The following is an 18,686-nucleotide window of genomic DNA, read 5'->3' on the forward strand; positions in this document are numbered from 1 at the left end:
TGCCCAGAGAGGGGGTGGAGGCCCCATCCCTGGAGACATTCAAGGCCAGGCTGGATGAGGCTCTGAGCAGCCTGATCTAGTTACAGATGTCCCTGCTGACTGCAGGGGGTTGGACGAGATGGACTTTAGAGGGCCCTTCCAACCCAACACATCCTATGATTCTGTGATACCAGCTTGGTCAGGCTCTGCCCAGCCCAGCAGCCATCGCACAGCAGAAGACGGGGCCATAGAACCACGGTGGTCCCCCCACTAACAAGAGGAATGTGCGGCAGCCTCTTGTAATTTAACACTGCTCATAACAAGTTTTGAGGACAAAAAGACGAAAACTTGCTTGGTAATAATTTCAAGGCACTATCTGAACAATATGCACGTCGTCATTTCAAAGACTTTCACATTTCTCATTGACACTTTGTGGTCTCAAAATGTCAAAGGATTACCAAAAGTACTCCCTTTAGACTGTAGAATTCATTAACCTCATGAGTTCAAATTTCTTTTATGCCCCAAATGAGAAGAGTTTTAGAAAAATCAATGTTGTTGCTCATTTTTGTGTCACACAAATACAGTTCTCGCTGTTGTGAGCGGCTGCTGCAGCTCACGCAGCTGACGGAGGAAGACTCTGCCGCACGAAACATTTCTCCTGGAATTTGCAACAGTTTGTCTGTTGGGGTGATTCCAGGTGGAAAGCCTTTAGCTCCTCAGTCCATGCGGAGGGTAAGTTCAGCTCTTGAAGTCGAGGAAAATAAGGGTCCACCAGCTGACACATTAATAGACTTAAATGTTGCCATGCAGTGGTGCAATATTATAGTCATTCTGTATATACTTGAGGTCACACAGAAAACGACAGGAGAGCTCAAGATCACCAAGAAATGACTAATTGCTTTTGTTGGTAAATTCAGACGTTAGAGAGGCTGCAAGAGAGGGAGTCTGCCGATTTGTCTGGAGGGCACCCCTACTGCATTTCTTAAATGGATATATTGGTACAAAATGAGCAAAACGCCAAAAGACAAAATGCGTCTGAAAACAGTAAAGAACAAAACCACCGTGTTGCAAATGCTACCACCCAAGCGCCCACAAATAGGCTGTCTGCAGTAAACATTCATTCAATTTAATAAGAGTAGTTGGGAAGGAGAAAGGTAAAAAAGATTTGGTGCTACGCCAGCATACATTTTTCCTCGGTAATCTCTCCTGTTTCTCTCTTAATTTCTGTAAATAAACAAGGCTGGCCATCTGCCTACTTTGGGTGCGGTGTTCGCGTGCCCTCTTACATTCTCTCTTGGTTTTTGACTGAAAACCTCCAAAACGAAAGAGTTAACTCACTTTCTATATTAAATATTTACATAAAAATGTTCAGCAAGGTGTGTGTAAATTATAAATAATGTAAAGCAGGACTGGTCTCGGTTAGAGCTAAGAGACCCAAATTGTATCATCATAATACATTATTCACATATAATGCATCTATTCTCCTCCATTAGTGTTACTAGAAAAAGCCCCTGAGTGCTTAACTTGAATTTGGAAGAGTGTAATAAATGTGAGATAAACAAATAGCAGTGGGGATGCATCTGTAGTCAAACAAGTGTAAATTAGAGCTCAGCCTAATTCCTCCAAACTACACGTAGGACAAACATGATGCTCTCCAGAAACAAGAGATCAGTTACAAACTGCAAAAAAAAAAAGAGACATAATAAATCCAAATTATTTGATATAGTTCCCCACCACCACTCACCCTCCCCCCCCTAAAAAAAAAAAAAAAAAAAGGTTTCCATGGAGAACAGCATTCCACTGAATATTCTCCAGCAAAGTTACACTTAAATAACCTTCGTGTTGTGACAGAAAATGACACGTGTAGAAAATACAAATTTAAAAACACACTTGCTCCTAACGCCCAGCGTGTGTGCACCTTTCATGGACACAAGAACAGAAACATGCTCTGATGCCCCGAGTCCTTCTCTGCTGCTGGTCTATCCCATACGGCTCTTACCATATGAAAGAATTTTAAAATAAGTGACTTACAAAAATGCTATTGGTCCTACTTATTAATACAAACCACAAATATATGTATGAAAATGCGAAAGTACTGTGAGTGTGCTAGAGTGCGTAGGGATTTACTCAGGACCTGTACCTGCTCACACCTCATTTATATCCATTTATCTTTAGACTTCTATTTCCTGCAAGCTTTAAGAGGTGGCTTCTACCCCAAGCCTCCTCCCTCCCTGAAGGTGACAAAGTGCTGCCAAGGAGCCAGGACGGGAAGACGAGGCGCCGCCAGCCGCAGCGAATCTCTGTCCGCGGGACGCCCTGCAGTGACAGACCCTCTGCAGACACCGGCCCGCTCTCCTGCAAGCTTGGGAAAGCCATCCCTGCTGCTGTCCCACCTTTTCCCTTCAACTAGAGAGCGCCTTTTCCCCAGGCCCAGAAAAATATCATCAGCTGCTGATTACTGAGAGCTTGAGAAGTGATTTATTAACTTCCCACTTGCTCTCAGCTCTGGGACATGACTGGGCTCAGCAGCAGCCACCCGACTCCTTGGGCTAGTTTTGCCAGGTGTCTCCTGGTGCCTCGAGCCTCTCTGTTTCTCTTTCACACGGGTCTGTATTACTGCAGTATACAGAATTGTTTCAGTAGTTCTTGGGGAAATTTTTTACTTTTTTTTGGTATTTTCCTGGAAGTGAAATAAATAAATGCCCTCATCCCCTCAACAACACGAATATTCCTGCCTGTTTGGAGTTCTGACTCGTTTCTCTAGGTAACGCTGAAGCAACTTATATGTGAAAGCAATTATGGAGCCGAGCAGGCAGCACCCGCTGACGAACAGACGGTGTCTACGGCCCGCGACTCGTGTTCTGCTGACTAACCCAGCAGAGGCCCACCTCACACTGTCAGAGTGGCAAAGTCACTGAATTCCGATGGTCATTTTCTCACTCCCAGTGATTTCAACAGAGATGTCTTTCCATTTTTTATGTATTTTCCCACAATACACACCTCCTTCATTGAGCTGCCCACAGGAAGACCATTAAGCCAATGCTGGACATTGCATTTAAGAGAGACATCATTCAAAGTGTCCTCTGCTTCCACCTCTAGTTCCTTTTGACATGTCTCTTACAAATCACGTACATATCTCTCTTCATCGGAGTAGGCTGGGAGGAAGGAAGAGGATTCTGAGAGACTAAGTCATATTTTTCTCCTACTTTGCAAGCAGCTGCTGGTCTAATGGCAGGGAGGTCTCCTGGTGGCACACCTCTTTGTTGCAAACGGCGACTCAAACATCTAACCTGAAAAACCAGCATGGATAGTACCGGTGAAAAACAAACAATATGTCACAAAGCCTGAACAGTCACAAAACAGAAAAAAACCCCCAACCAACCAACTTGCTCGAGGCCAGCTTCTTGATTTCATACAGGCCAAAGAGCTGGGGAAAAAGGCCACTTTTTGCAAGTGTGGCACAAAGAATGTGGTGAGCAAACACTGCTACAGCAACGTTATCCAGCGACTACGAAGGATGTTTTGGTGTCAGAAACAGAGATTTTGCCTCTGCCACTATCCCAACGGCGGAATCTCAGGTCTCCTTTGCGTTACTGTTTCCTCAGCTGTGGAGAGACAGAAAGAGTTTCCCAGGCCAGGAAGGTGTTTAGAGATCTTCAGGTGCAAGCATTACTGTAAGCACAAAGAAAAGTCTCTTTACTAATTATCGGTACACGTTAGTGGAATGGCAGTGCAGTGTGTTCAGTCGAGCAGGTCCTAGAACACCACGCTGTGGTGCTTCGACGTAACGTTAATATTTAGGCTTAAGCGCCTCTCAAAGGCTTTATAAACAACTCTCCTTGAAATGAGAAAGTCAAATACTACATGAACAGTGTTACTGTTGTTCTGCAGCGTTGTTTTTTTAACTATTTATTCCTGCTAACTATGGATGCTCAAGTTCAAGAAGAAGGGCCTCTGAACTGCAACTCAATTGCAATTTGAATGACTTCCGCGTGCCAAGGAATTTTGCTGTGAGGATGAGACTTCTGGCAGCAGCACGGTCCTTTTGCTTTCTTCCTGCAGAGCTCAGGGACCTTTGCTAAAATAATCAAATTTATTATTGGAGCAAGTAGAACAGGAGTAAAATAGTAGTCTGGTTAGTGGCAAGTCTTGAACAAATAACACTTCCAGCACAAGGGAATTTTCACTGACTGAAGAGTGAGTTGGGGAAACGCATCTTTAATAAAGACTCTTTAGTGGGAATTTCTAATAGCATTTATAAGTTGCATCGTCAGCAATTAAGAGGTCTTGTGCTGACAAACTGCACAGAGATGAACATGCAGTTGAGAAACAAGAATTTCCCACAATGCTGGAAGAGTAGAAAATTCAAAAAATTAGGAGAACGCACATGAGGAACACTCTGAAGTCATACCTTGAATACAGGAGGCCTCTAGCCATTAAAGTCTGTGCCCATCCAATAGGGAAGGCTAGATAAACTGCTCTGGGCATTTCAGGTAGGCTAAAGACAAATCAATTTGCTAACGCTTGATGGGAAGCCCCCCAAAATTGCTTCAACCTTTGAGCTTATGCTAAGAACTTCTGGCTCTGACACAGTTCTTATACCAGGAAATCTGTGGATGCATCCACTGCAGGTGTCCAGGGCACCAGAAAACGAGTTAAAACTCCACGACAGGATAAAATAAAAACAGGTATACACTCACGTATACCCCCAGGTGAGACAACACAGGTCACAACCTGGAGTTATGTCCCAAGACGGCAGTACAGCTGTGTTGTCTGATTAACGTGGATGTCCAGAGAACTCGGAACCAAGCGCAAGTTCAAGGTCGTGGGTCTTGGGAACAGGACGAGTAAGACAACCACCCCAGGATACAACCAGAGAGGACAGACAGGAATTGCAGTGAAAGACATGAATCATGAACAAGTCAGTCTTAGGAACACTTCTGCAGACTGGAAGGCAGAGAACCACACCAGGAGCCGACTGCAGGCACCTGAGAAGCGACGATTACAAGCGCACATGCCAAGACAAAGGTCACAAACTCACAAGGGTGCCAGGACAAAGGCTCCAACACAACCTGAAGAGATTGCCAAGCAATTCCGACTGGCAGTAGAATAAAGAAACATCAAAGAAAATGACTGCCATGTGCATTCAGAAATGGAGATTAAGATTTCACTTCAACTGTATTCTTAAAACCTTCCCCTTACCCCTGAAGCAGATACTTTTTGCTAGATACTTTTAAGCCGTATGTTCCTCAGATGAAGGGAGTCAGATGCTCATACTGTGATAAAATGTCCAGCATGATGGGATCCAAATTTCAAGTGGGCAATATGTATGTTAATTCAAAGATTAGATAACAACTTTATAATATCCTAGAATACATCCCAGGCAAAACCTACAGAAAAACACTCCAGAATCACTAGAGAAAGTGGACTTCAAATAGCAAACTTTTTTTTCCCCTTTGTAAAGTATTTATCCTCCTCCATTCATCAACATCCAATTAGCTCTCAAGCCCTTTCCCTAGTGCTAAGGGTTTCTTTTCAACGAAACAAAACAGTATTACAAAACAAAACAAAGAACACTAGCCCCAAACAAAACCCTCCATGTAATTAATTAATATAGAGACGGATTCACAGAAAAGCTGAAAGCGCAGTAACAGCAACAGAGAATTCCCTGTATAAGCTACAAGAGCTGCCGGGAGCCGAGAACTGCAGCCTCACAGCCCAGAACAAATTACTGTCCCCGACGACGGTGACAACGACGATCACAGGGATGCATTTGGCAGTACAAAGATCTGGCAGATCCGCTGTCACGGCTTCTCCTGCTATTCCAGGGGATTTCCCTGGCATTCATGTGCCGATGGAAAAGCGTGCATGAAATTAATGCAGGCGTGTATGCCAACGTGTGACGGAGTGTGGGTAGCTATAGAAACATTAGCAAAACCTCATTTACTTATATAGTTTAAATAGTCAGTTAACAAATTAAGCAGTATTTTCTTTATCAGCATGTTTTCTAAATACGTAACCCTGTTGTTTTCTTCAGCCTGTATCACGAGACCTTGGTCTCTCTCTCACTAAGAATTTCATAAACAAATAGGTGGAATTACTTATAAACAACCTGATTTAATAAGACACGAGGATGACTATAAAACCACTTCTATTATCGCACTAAAATCCACTAAATTATTCACCAAAGATAATTACATTAAGTGAATTTATAAAGTTGCATAAAACAGAAGGGAGAGGAAGAACAAGACAGATCTGAGGACCTCATATTTTAATAGCATTTCTCCTGAAAAAAAAAGACTACGTTAATCTCATTAAATGTTTAGTTTTGTTTATGTTCTTTAACTTACAGCACCCATCATTACTAAATATGCTTTTTTGGCCTCTTCCCATAAACAATTCACTAGAAATAGAACTGTCTGGTTTAAGACCAAATGCTCCCTTACAGTATTTGCATCCCAGTCTCCCACTGGGGCAGCAGACAACATTCAGACCCTGAATGCTGACTAAAAATAAACGGTAAAATAACTGACTTGTTTTCCTAGCTTTTGAAAAATGCTGTGTAAAGAACAGCCTGAAGTGTGAAAAATGACGTGATTCTCACAATTACTGCAGCGCAAGCTGATGAGGGTGTTAACTAACGGTACCAAGAAAAAAAACGACAAAACATTTTTTCCAAAATTTCAAGAGGAATAGTATTACTCGTGGGTATATTTATATGCTTATTTAATGTGATAGTGTCCCTTTAAGTAAACTTGTCACAGAAGATTTATTTTTTCCCCCTATTGTCTAAGAGTATAGCGTAAGGAGTACAAAAGGTCCACTGGCCAGGATACAAACCCTAGGGGCGAAGGCTCACAAAGCGGCTGACAAGGAGAGACTGGGTGACACAATGAATGAAGTGTTCCCAAGGTCCTTTTGTTACAGATAGCAGAAATAAAAAAAAAAAACAAAAACAAACAATATTTGATGCAAAGAAATTAGGAATAATGCTAGTATCAAAAATACTAAAATTGCAGTGTTCAAGCACCGGAAAAGGTAGCGGATATCAACTATTTAATTATTTCCAAATACTTTATCATCTATCTAGATGTAATAACTCAATTTTATGCCACTTTCATGGAAATCTATTTCATTATTTTCTTACTTCCTTTAGTTTTTCCATCATTCTGTTCCAGTTAATGAATACATGGATTTTGAATATTAGGTGAATAGTCCTTGCAACTGAACACAAAAGGAAAACGATGCAGATAGCATTATGGTCCCGCTTCTTCTCCTTGCATTAGGTTGGAAATGATATGCAGTAGGGATTATGCTTTGTTTAAAGCCGAGCCTCTGCCTCTAAAAGAATACATTATACAAATCTTCTAATGTTGTTGAAATTCCCCAAAACTTGATTGTGTCAGACATAATGTGGCAATGAGGTTCTTATCCCTACCTTATGCCGAATAAATATCTAATATCAGAGAGTATAACCTTGGAAAAGTATACACTAGGGAACATCTCTGCCGTCAATAATTCATAGTGCTGTTGGTGGGAAGGTACATCCAGCTCGCCCCTAACATTATTCGGAATGAATTCATTAGTGCCCCGGCAGCCCCGGCGCTGGGGGAAGGGGAGCGCAGGAGCGGCTTCTTCCTTTCGGGGCCATTAAAAAAAAAAACAAAACAAACAAAAAAAAAAAACAACAAACCTCGGAATTATTCAGAGGAGCACCCTGTCTACGGAAAGCAAAACAAACACCGCCCCCTCCTCAACACGTCCATAATCAGAATTATTTGAGGGCGCGAGCATGTGTAATGCACATCTTCACACGCGCACGTGCTGCAGGGATTTGTCTTGCCTTTTCTAACCATCGGAAATGCAGGGTCGGCTTCCCTGGCCCAGGGCAGCCGGAATTATCCTGCCGAGGAACTGGAGTAACGCACTGATGAATGAGGCCCCCAGCAGTCCACGTATTAATTCTACTAATGTTAATCCAAAAATCAATACATTCAGATTCAGTGATGTTTCTATAGGCAAAAACACAGGTGCCATTCAAATGAGCTCAAAATAAATAGTTTTCTGATAGTATGTAACTGCCTTAAAGCGACTGCAATTTTCTAATTAAAGACAAAATGAGAGTTGATGTGAATACAGTTTGGGATCTTTTGCATTCCTGTTTGCTCTTTAACTGTTATAGTTTAAATGATTTAGGAACCAGAAGAGTAACTAAGAAACTCAACAGCCATTATCCCAAATAATGAGAATTTTTAATGCAAAAATCAATGTTTGTTATAATGAAAATAGATTCCTCAGCTCCTGCAGGGTGAGATGTACAATTCTTTTTCAGTATTAAAGAGAATGCGATTGCTTATTTTCACCAACATGATGAACATTTTTATTCAGGAGTAAAAATAAAATGTCAGAATTTATTTACTGTTACTAAACACGTATATTTAACCAGCAACTTCCACCGTATGACTGAAGCTAAGGAAATCGGGAATGATCTTCTGTGAATCTTTCAGAAGCTTGAGGAAAAAACGCAAAATTTCCAAAAAGCTCACTCTGGGAAAAACTTGCCTTGTTGCATTACAGCTTCTGTTCAGATGGTTGACCAAACTCTTCATCTGTTATGTCAAATGAACCAAACTCAAAAGCTAATAAAAAACCATCTTAGGCAGGTTTAATGAAGGAAAATCAAATGCTTCTTCCATAACAACATATCAAAACTGTTATCAATGCTGAGCACATTATGATTATGATTATTATGATTTAGAGTTGATGCATGTATTTATGGTCATTTTTGATCTCCAAACATTAGGAAAAACATTCATATTGATACTTCAGAGCCACAGTCTAGTGAGAGCCCAGATGATCTAAAAGAACGCACAGAAACTCATGGGCTTAAATGCTTCGTTTGGAAACCCTCTGTGTATTTCTCAATAGCCGTATTTGCCTTGGTTTCTCACCCAATGCCTAAGAGGTGTGAAATCGGAACATGAAAAAGAAGAACATATCCTTTAAAATGCTTTCTTAGGTTTTTCTTTGAGTAACAGGCGAAGAACAAGCTCTCGCTGGAACAGAGTTACAGCAGATCTGCATCGGAATCTTCAAACACTCATCAGCAAGAGGTTCGGGGCCTGCGAGGGGTTTGTGAGCTCCATTTGCATTGATTATTTTGGTACCGCTGCCTTGAATAATACGCTTTTTTGGCAGCTGCAATCTCTAAAGGATGCCTTTTGCAGAAATGACAGCGATGAAACGTGTGTATCAGACATCAACGCGTAGGAGGGATTTCTTGTAGTGATACAAATGTTTGGGAAAAGCAGAGTCCTGATGGGCGCATTCGGGGAAGGCAGGCAAAGCGGGGCTCACGAGAGCCGCGGCCACTTGGCCTCTGCTATCGGCTACTTGCGTGCTATGGGTTATAACCCGCTCAGGCGGCACAGCACACACCGCCGCTGGGAAGAGCTATACCCTTCCCTTTGAGAGTTTTAACTGAAGGAACTTTTAAGGATAATTGGTGTGAAAACACTGCAAATCCTGCTTTTCAGTAATGAGGGAATTAATTTGTGCTTATTCAGTAAAACACAGCAATAATTTTGTGACAGATAATAATTTCAGTCACAGCTAAACTTCACAGGTCAAACCTGATGGTTCATTCTCAAGGTTCATAAAAAATATTAGCAAAATATTTTCAAGAAGAATGTTACTTTTGTATCATTTTGAGTAAATCACGACCTGCTCATAGGTACAATGCAGACAGAAGTAAAGCCTAAATTCTTTGAGTAAATTACTCACTGTGCTGTATTTTTTCATTTTCAAAGTAACTGGGATTGACACTAAATAGAGAACAGTCATTTTTGCCTACAATGGCAGAATTCAGATCATTAAAATAATACATAACTAACCAAGAAATGCAGCTGATGTAGGAACTTTCCCTAATTTACACATTCTTTGTACTAAAACATACAGGGCCTCACATGATGGAATCTGTACGCATTCGCATAAGCTGTTCCATTCTGGTGCGTGCTCACATGCGCCTTTCTGAAACAGCCTTCAGAATTGAAAAGTATTTTATTTACAGCATACCAGCTACCCTGTGGTGCAGGACGTCTGCCTTAATTATTACATAAAGAATATTAAATAGTTAAACGTCTCTATGCCATGTAACAGGTTTGTTAACAAATGGCATATAGGGAAGAACTGGCCCCACTCAAGGGTTTATGAAAGCACGGGCTCCCCCAGGAAGCATCACAGACTTACGCAGTATTTCAGAAGACTTACAGCAACTTTCCTCAATAGCCAGCTGCTTCCCGGCTAAATATCTAAAATACCTTAAAAGTACGTCTTAGAAAGATGAACAATATTAAAGTTTCAGGACGGGGCTACTTTCAATGAAGGGGTTTTCCTAAAATGCTTCATCTTTGTTGTTGGAATCCCACACTTCAGGAAGAAGCGGGACAAAGCAAGAGTCATATTTGCAATACAATTTCTGGGACACGAATATATTCACTTCAGAGGTAATAGCGAAGCAAATTTCAACAGAGCTTGGAACAAACATATATGTGAAAAACCGAGCCCTTTACTGCAGCGGAACAGCTTTTCGTCTCTTCCTTCTTTCTCCTTTCTCTTTAGCATTTAGGAGTTTGAAAATCTGTAATGCATCTTTTTCAACATGCAGGTGTATTCGCTATCAGCTGCACTGCAGGCCCAATCAGCATACATAAACTCTGCCCCTAAGCAGTCTGTACTGGTTTATACAGAGATTAGGATTGCTTTGAATTACACATGCAATCAGGACATTTCAAAGAGCAAATTGTGGTCATTTTGACAACTATACAGCAAGCTTAATTTCAGGCCCAAGTATATATGATATTCAGAGATACAATGAGGTAATTTAACCTTTAAAAAGGGGAGTATGTAGTATAAATTAGTAGAAAAATCATGACACTTACGAACTTGTTCTAAAGATGTATTGTTAGGGTTTTTTTCAGGAAAAAACCCACCAGTTTCTATTAAGAATAAATTAACCACTAAAGAATTCCATTGATGGCCAATTCATACTGGAAGACTATTTTAAAGTTAGAAAAGAAAGGAAGGGAAAAAAGGGAAGAAAAGAGGGAGGGAGAGAAGAATGCAAATACGTGCAGAAATACCGTACTCCTGGCACGCGGTGCGCAGAGCAGCAGCCCCCACAACAGCAAGCTATCCTGCTCAGGGGGTAGGGGCTGCTCTCGGAACAGCCAGCTTTGCAGAAAAAGCAGACATCCTCGCTGTAAATATATACATACACAAATATATATATATATATGCACACCTATGATTTATAAAACCAGTTCTATTTTTCGAGGTATGTGAACCCCAAGCATGGAGGGGATCTCACGGGAGGGCTCGCTCTGCCCTGTAAACCAGACTGCGAAAGCTGCAGCGATGAACATAATGCTGACCACACTTCTCTGGAGATCTAGATGTTGTTTAAGCCTTTTATCCCAAAACATCCTGCTACCTAATTAAAAAAAATAAATAAATAAATTTGACATGCATTTGAACCCCAGTCTCTTTGACAACTTTTTCCTCTCTGTAAGCTTTGAAGGAATACCTACACAACTTTCTTTACATGCTTTCACTAGTCTCTTTATATGTTTTACCAACTTCTTCAGAATAAAAACATCTCCTCTTCAGTCGGGATTTCATCAAGCACCCTGTAATACCTTGCACAGGCTTGGGAGATTTGTTTTTGTCAGCCTTCCCCTCCAGCTGAGGGAAGATATGTTATAGCTCAAACCTTTCCTGAACACGGGAAATCCTGAGGCTTGTGTGCAAGAGCTGGATCGAACGGTCCCAGCAGTTCATCCTGTTCTTAACCTTTGGGGGTCTGCACAGCCCCGCTCCAGCTCCCAGCCCACACGCACAGGAGCTCTGTCTGGTCAAAAGACACCTTGGGCTGAAGTGACGTTACCTGCTATCAGCTGCTCACTCTGTAGCGTGATTTTTGCCTTCAAGTCCTCTCCATATTTGAGCAGTACCACAAATACTGGATCAGTAAGTGATCAATGCCAAGAGAAGAATATGTAAGGTAGGAAATATTGATTACCAGGACTTCGCATGGCCTTTAGCAAAGATAACGCTGCTCTCAGCTACACAACTCTCATATTAGAAGCATCCATGCTTTTTCATTAATTTCTGCTACAGTCTGTCACCCAGTACACTATCTCCTTTCAAGTAAAGGATTTGTGTTAAAGGGCATAAAACCTAAACTTGCTTTATAAAACTTGTTCTTTGGAACGATGGAGGGTTTTTTTCACATTTTGATTGATAGCAACATCATCATCTTTGTCTGATTTATCACTCATGATTTTATACTCGTGCCAAAAAGGGTTAAAAGCCCATCCTTTCCAAGCATTTAGTACCTGACCTTTACATGGCTAATTTTACTACCCTGACAGAATTTTAGACTTCTGTATTCCCTAAAATGCACCGTGACAGTAGCTGGAATCTTCTAATTTCTTCAAACTGTGTCTTCCCAATTATTTATTTAAGAGCTGTATAGATAAGCTCTCCATTCTCACCTAGATCAGTGATAAGAGAGGAAATGGCCTTTTTAGAGTGTCTCTGCTTTTTAAAGCAGATAGAAATAATAAGGTTGACAAAGGAAAAAGGAAAATTGAGCATTATGAGGGTAATAACTTAGAAAGTGTCAGATTCGGAATAATTGAATTCAATGACATTTAATGCTATGGAAAACAATAGCAGCAGCCCAGCCGCCCATCTGATTCATGTCTAGTTCATGTTTAACAAAACAAGGCTAAGGGTCACGCAGTCATGAGTCCCATAAATAACCTGTTAATGGGATTTCCAAACAAGCTGTCCTCAAAATGGTTTTTCGTCTCACAGAAAGAATATTAAAATGCAAATGGATTCGGGCTGTGTCCTCATAAACAACCATGTTCATTTAACCTCTGACCTTAACGTTTAACTGCCCATTCCGCAATTTGTACGGTGTTAGCCACAGCACACCGCTCCAAAGCGCTAACTTTGAGAAGAGAGGACTCAATGAAAGGGTTACTCGCTGTGATGCTCAGTTAATCATGGCAAAATGACTTTATAGGCATAAAACTATTCTTTCAAAACTACCCTTTAACTAGTTGACATTTTTGCTAAGGGAAGAAAAAAAACAAACAAGCAAAAAAATAACGAGCAAGCGCCAAGGAAGGTATTTGGAAGCCCCGACTGCACAGTGCCTTTCAGCGGAGGCTGCAGTTCGGCATCACCCTCCGGCCCCGCTCTCCCCGGCAGCTCTCACACTTCCACAGCCCCAAGCCCAGACTTTCTGGCCCCTTTTCTCCAGCAGGATATTCCAGGCATTCCCTGCAGCAGTTTCAGTTGCCTCTGTAAAAGAACGTGGCTCTCTTTCTTACAGTATTAAAAAAAGCCTACCCGCCTGACATGAATAATATATAAATCAGTCTTTGTCCAAATTCAACCACATCTCTCCTCCCTGCTACTCCTGATGGGTCCCAGGGAGAGCCCCTCAAAATGCCGATGGAGCTTGTCTGACCACGGACAATGTCAAATTTAAACAGCAACAAGCAAAGTATCTGGTAACTGTTCCCGTGTGCAAGTAGGAAAATCACAGTAAATACTCACTCAAACCAAATTAAAGTATGAAGGTTGCTCTTAACAACTTGATTTTAAAGGAAGTAAACTAAATGAATCTTTTTTGCACGCACATGACTTCTGAGAACGGGCAGGGTAGGAGCCCCTTCGCGGTGAACTGTATGATACGGAAGGGAAGGGAGAGGTCGGGACGTCAGAGCACTCTTACCTGGCAGGGCGTCTGCGTTTTTTCGTCACAGAAGTACTATTCCAAAATATTCACAGCACTTCAGCGTTTATCACATACTTGTAACTTGTAGAGAAAACTGCCACAGTTGAGACTGGATATTAAAGTTGTTTCAAAGTTCATTGCACAACTCGGTGAGGAGGAGGAAACAACCTGAGCTAACAGTCTTTAGAAAGTAATTGCTGTTTTCATGGTTTCTAGCGTTGGACTATGCCTGTACCCTCAGCTGATTATCCAAGTGGCCTGACTTCGCACGTCAGTTTTGGATTTAGACTGTTTCTCAATAAGTAAATTCCTTCCTGTAAACAGCTCTTTGAGGGCACAGTTTCCATTTGAGAACTGTATCAAAAAATACCAGACTTCATCTATTTTAAGTTGAATTAATCTATTTTGACTTGAGATTACAGATTTTTTTCAATAGACCCTAAATTCTAACACAGTAACTCTGCGCACTAACTGAAAGATTCTCAAACTCTGTTAACAAACTCCAGAGTGACTGCTGTGCTCCAGTTAAAAAAAAAAACCAAACCAAACCAAACCCCAAAACAATGAACCAAACAAGAAACCAAAGAACCCCCCAACTGATTACTCATCCTGTCTGATTTGCTGTGACACCTCGCATTCTGGATAAGAGTCGGCACCGAGCAGATTAAAATAACGTACATTATACTGCTCTGATATTCAAGAATAAAAAACATTGTTTGAAATCAGTATTTATCCTATAATACATTATTTTATATTTTGTGAAAGCTTACAGTGGGTTGTCAAAGGGAAATTTCTTCAGGGACATTCACAGAAGTTTAGCTTTCCGCTTACTCCTATTTCAAAAGCTGTTTTTCCACTGCGTCCATGCAGCCACCACGAAGTTCTGGTACTTTATTCCCAAGCTGATTTCACAGATAGCTAGAAATTTATTTGGATGACACATTCAAGAAGGACACAACTGTCCAAATCTTAGCATTTTCTGTAATTGCGCATTGTGATTTTTATTTTCTAAATTGCATGATGAATTAATTTTCTGTTGAGATGGATGTAATAGGATTAGGCTGTAAGATATTTGAGCCATTATCATCAACGTCTTAGAACCAAACTCGATGGTCATGGATGAGGTAGAGCAAGATCGGTATCCCAAAAACATGAATAAATCCCCAAAGCATAAATCGAAAAACAATTTTGTCTGGCTTTGCTTTAGAAAAAATTGTCAAGGTTTAGCACAACGTCCCTCTGCTTCTAAGACATCTAAAGCACCTGAACTTTGACAGAATCGACAGGTTTCCTGATGGAAAACTTGAACTTGTTTCAGCCACCTTCGTTAGCTGATATATTTACTGTCATAAATTCCCAATCCTCATCCTACCCCCACGAGAAGTTTCCCTTGCAGGTGTGGCTCAGTCAACGCCTCCCCTCCGTCATCAACAAGACATCATTGGCAGTGTTTAAGCTGTACCTCATGGATTCCCTTCTGATGTATTTTTTTCTACGCCAAAAGCCTAAATATATTTTTAAATCCAACACCGATTTCATGTATCTTAAAGGCAAAAACAAACCGCAGAACAGGGAGCACATGGGAAGGCCAGGCAAGTACTATCATGTCTAAGAGTAACATTATAATGCTCATATCCTAAACGTGGTAGAAGGTAGATTTGTCCCACTATTTCATCGATACACATCTGGAAAAAAAGCGTTTTCAGAAAAATCTAACTTTGCGCACAAGAGTCTCTACTGAGGCCTTGGACTGCCCGGTGACTCTACTGACACAACCTGTACTCGAGACTGATGCTTAGTTGGTGGCGCCATTGGCTGACCAAAGACCATTCCTTAGAAGTTAAATCTAAGCCCAGAAAAGTTAGAGCTGGAAACTTTTTTTCTGTAACAGGCTGAAAGCAGAGTCGTTAATGCTGCGATCGGTCTAATCCAGAGCATTTGTCGCTGCTAATTATTACGGACAAGCCTCTTTATTGAACCACATCCTCTTATCGACATTAGGATGCATGAGCCAAGGCTGTTGTTTTAAACGCACTCATTAACCACACAAATCAGCCCTGTTGACAGAGCGCTTTTGAATTAAGCTTCAGACTGTAGTCATTGGACAAGGAGCAATTTATAATGCCATTAGCAACACTTGCGAAGGTTACAGGCATCAAAAATTGTTCAGCCGTAATTATTCTTAATGGATACAAGGAATAAACTGACGCAGGACAGCTTTTTCATTAGCTTTCAATCAAGGCTGATGGCTTTGAGAAATGTACAGTAAGTGCGTTTTGGGGAGAAATAATGATGTTGCAGCACCTTTCATTGGAAAATGCTCTCAGTTCAGAACTTACTTTTAATAACCTTAATTTGATATAATTAAAAAATCTGATTTGCTTTGAAGATCTTGCAATTAATTGTTTTGGCTGCTGTTTAACCCTTTTTCAAGTGTTCATCCCAAACACACTAAAAAATAAAAATCTTCAGATTCTTTGCATTCCCCCGGAAAGCATCAGACTTTTGATTTCCTACACCCCTAGTAACTAAGCACAGATTTTTAAAGTGAACTCCGCGCACTTAGAGAATGAAGGGAATTTCACAAAGTTTATCTGCCCCTGAAAAAGTACCAGCACATACACAACGCTCTCCGCAAAATTCAGTCACAGATTCACAGACGTGATCTAGCGATTTTGTTCACCTCCAAAGCAATACATCCTGAAACCTTGGGCTCGCACCTCTCCCAGAGACACGAGGGCAGACACACGTCACCCGCTCTTCTCCCCTCTTAGCCAGGCCAACCGGTACTGCACCTTGGCCTGATGCAGTATCAGTTCCCGTGTTCTCTGTCCAGTGTCCCCTTACTACATACTGCAAACCTGTCCGTGAGACGCTGTCGTTTATGGAAGCCAGAATCATTGCGAGCACGGCAAAGGGCACAGTTCCAGTGCCATTTCTCTCTGAGAAGCAAACCAGCAGAAATGGCATTTCACCAGCATTTCACTCCTTCTGGTACAGCAAGGTACCGGCTTTCGGTTGAAATATTTATAATTGTTGCATCTAATGAGTCATCCTGGTGCTTTATAGGTTAAGAAATGCATCCAAACTGTAGCGGCTGTGAAACAAACATGGATGTCAGATTCGCTCTGCACCAAAGTGAGAGATAAGTGATGACTTCATATACAGGTGAATTTGAGTAGCAGTTGTGCCAAATTTTATCACACAATTTGTCATATTTTATGCTTTGTTTTACCATAAATACTGGGATCAGATTATTACATGGAGTAATATTCCTTAAAAGACAAAATTTCTAACACACACACATGCAAACGATGAAAAACAATAGGTCTAAATATGGGCAGTTCAGAAACCAGAAAGCAAACAAGGTATCTAAATTTGTTGTATTTTTAAAAATATACCCCTTCCCAAGAAGTATTATGATTTCATTACCTAGTGTAAAATATTAAAGCCAATTTTGGTGCAAAAAGATTAATTACCCTTGCAATGCTGTGCACCAGTTGTGATGGCTACCAAAACTGACAAAAATACAAAAGCTGTATCTGTCTGTATCAGTTATAAACTGCTACCTTCCTGAAGGGTAACAGTACAGGAAAGTGATTCAGGTGAAGCACTGCCTTCTATTCCAGTGCTTCTTACTGTTGTTTTACTCATATCGTCACAATTTTGAGTCTCTTGCTCACTCATTAGGAAACAACCAGGATCATAACAGCACTGTAACAAAACAACTTTTTCTGACCAGAGGACATACATAGAGATGAGACGTCAAATCTCAAGTCACAAGCAAAGTTCTTGCATGGCAGACTCTCTAGGACTGATCGGATGCTATTTAATGTGAGTTCCTGCTAAAGCTCTTTGTATTTATTGTTTACTGTCCCCTGGCGGTGTGATTAATTCTGACACAAACGTGCACTGGAGGGTAGGAGAGGTGATACTCATGTTCAGGGATGCAAGGAGTGAGGAAGAGGAAAAAAGGAGAACATAGGTCCATGTTGCAGAAGAATAAATTCCTCAGAATCTAATAAAATACATTCCACTTGGTTTACAGAGGTTGTGTATGATGGCATCAGCCCCCCGGGGTCCTGGGTTCAGAGCACTCTAAGGGAACAAGTCCTCCCTCCTTTGATCCTCCCCTTTCTCACGCTGGGCCACCTCTGCCAGGATTATCCCACACTTACCCGATGGACACCCAAATCCCCGTTTTCTTTCCCCTAGACTGCAAGAGCTAAGAAGGTTTATGCTCAACCAAGGGAACCTCTTTTCTGATGCCACACACATGCTCTCAGTGATTACTTCCCAAACCATTCTTTCTCTAGACAGATGAATTTCTAAGAGCAACACTGAAATTAAATTCAAACCTTACTGCCTGTATCGTTAAAGACTAGCAATGATCTTACTTCCATTCTCTATTTTTAGAACAATCTATCTCACTTTTTAATGACTGACCTTGAAATTATTCCTCAAGGGCACTGTGGGAGTTCATTTCTGTCGCCTTAGTTCAGGGATCAGCCTCCATGCAGAACGGGTCCAATCACCGTCGCAAATACCGTAATTCTGACACTTAGCAACACGGTTTTGGCAGCCGTCCCTCTACATCTCTACAGCACCTGACCATTTCACTCTGGTTATCCAGTTCACCCTTGCCAGACTCCTTTCCGTTAAGGATATTTTACTGTCATCAATTTTCATAAAAGGGCCCGCAGTGCATTCAGACTTTGTGACTCACCGGTGACAGCAGACGACGTCCGGCATCTTTACATGTGTGGAATCTGGTGTTCCTGAATCCCAGTCCGGTGCCTGTGTGCCACCGAACGCTGCTCCCAGCGGACACAGCAGCACCACCGGGGCCGCCTGTAAGACAAACAGCAAACAAAGTCCCTGAAGAAAGAGGTGG

The 18,686-nt window shown here is 41.4% G+C and overlaps 1 long non-coding RNA gene across 2 annotated transcripts in view; it reads right to left on the minus strand.

Annotated features, from left to right (window-relative positions):
• LOC128918957 (uncharacterized) overlaps nucleotides 1-18,351 on the minus strand; it is a 100,371-nt gene extending 82,020 nt beyond the window's left edge. For both annotated transcript variants that reach the window (XR_008469786.1, XR_008469784.1), the window contains exon 1: nucleotides 18,239-18,351. This is a non-coding gene — a long non-coding RNA (uncharacterized LOC128918957). The remainder of the gene's footprint in view (nucleotides 1-18,238) is intronic.
• Between the last annotated feature and the right edge of the window lie 335 nt (nucleotides 18,352-18,686).

Source organism: Rissa tridactyla, chromosome 18 (assembly GCF_028500815.1).
Source record: "Rissa tridactyla isolate bRisTri1 chromosome 18, bRisTri1.patW.cur.20221130, whole genome shotgun sequence".
Lineage (NCBI taxonomy): Eukaryota > Metazoa > Chordata > Aves > Charadriiformes > Laridae > Rissa > Rissa tridactyla.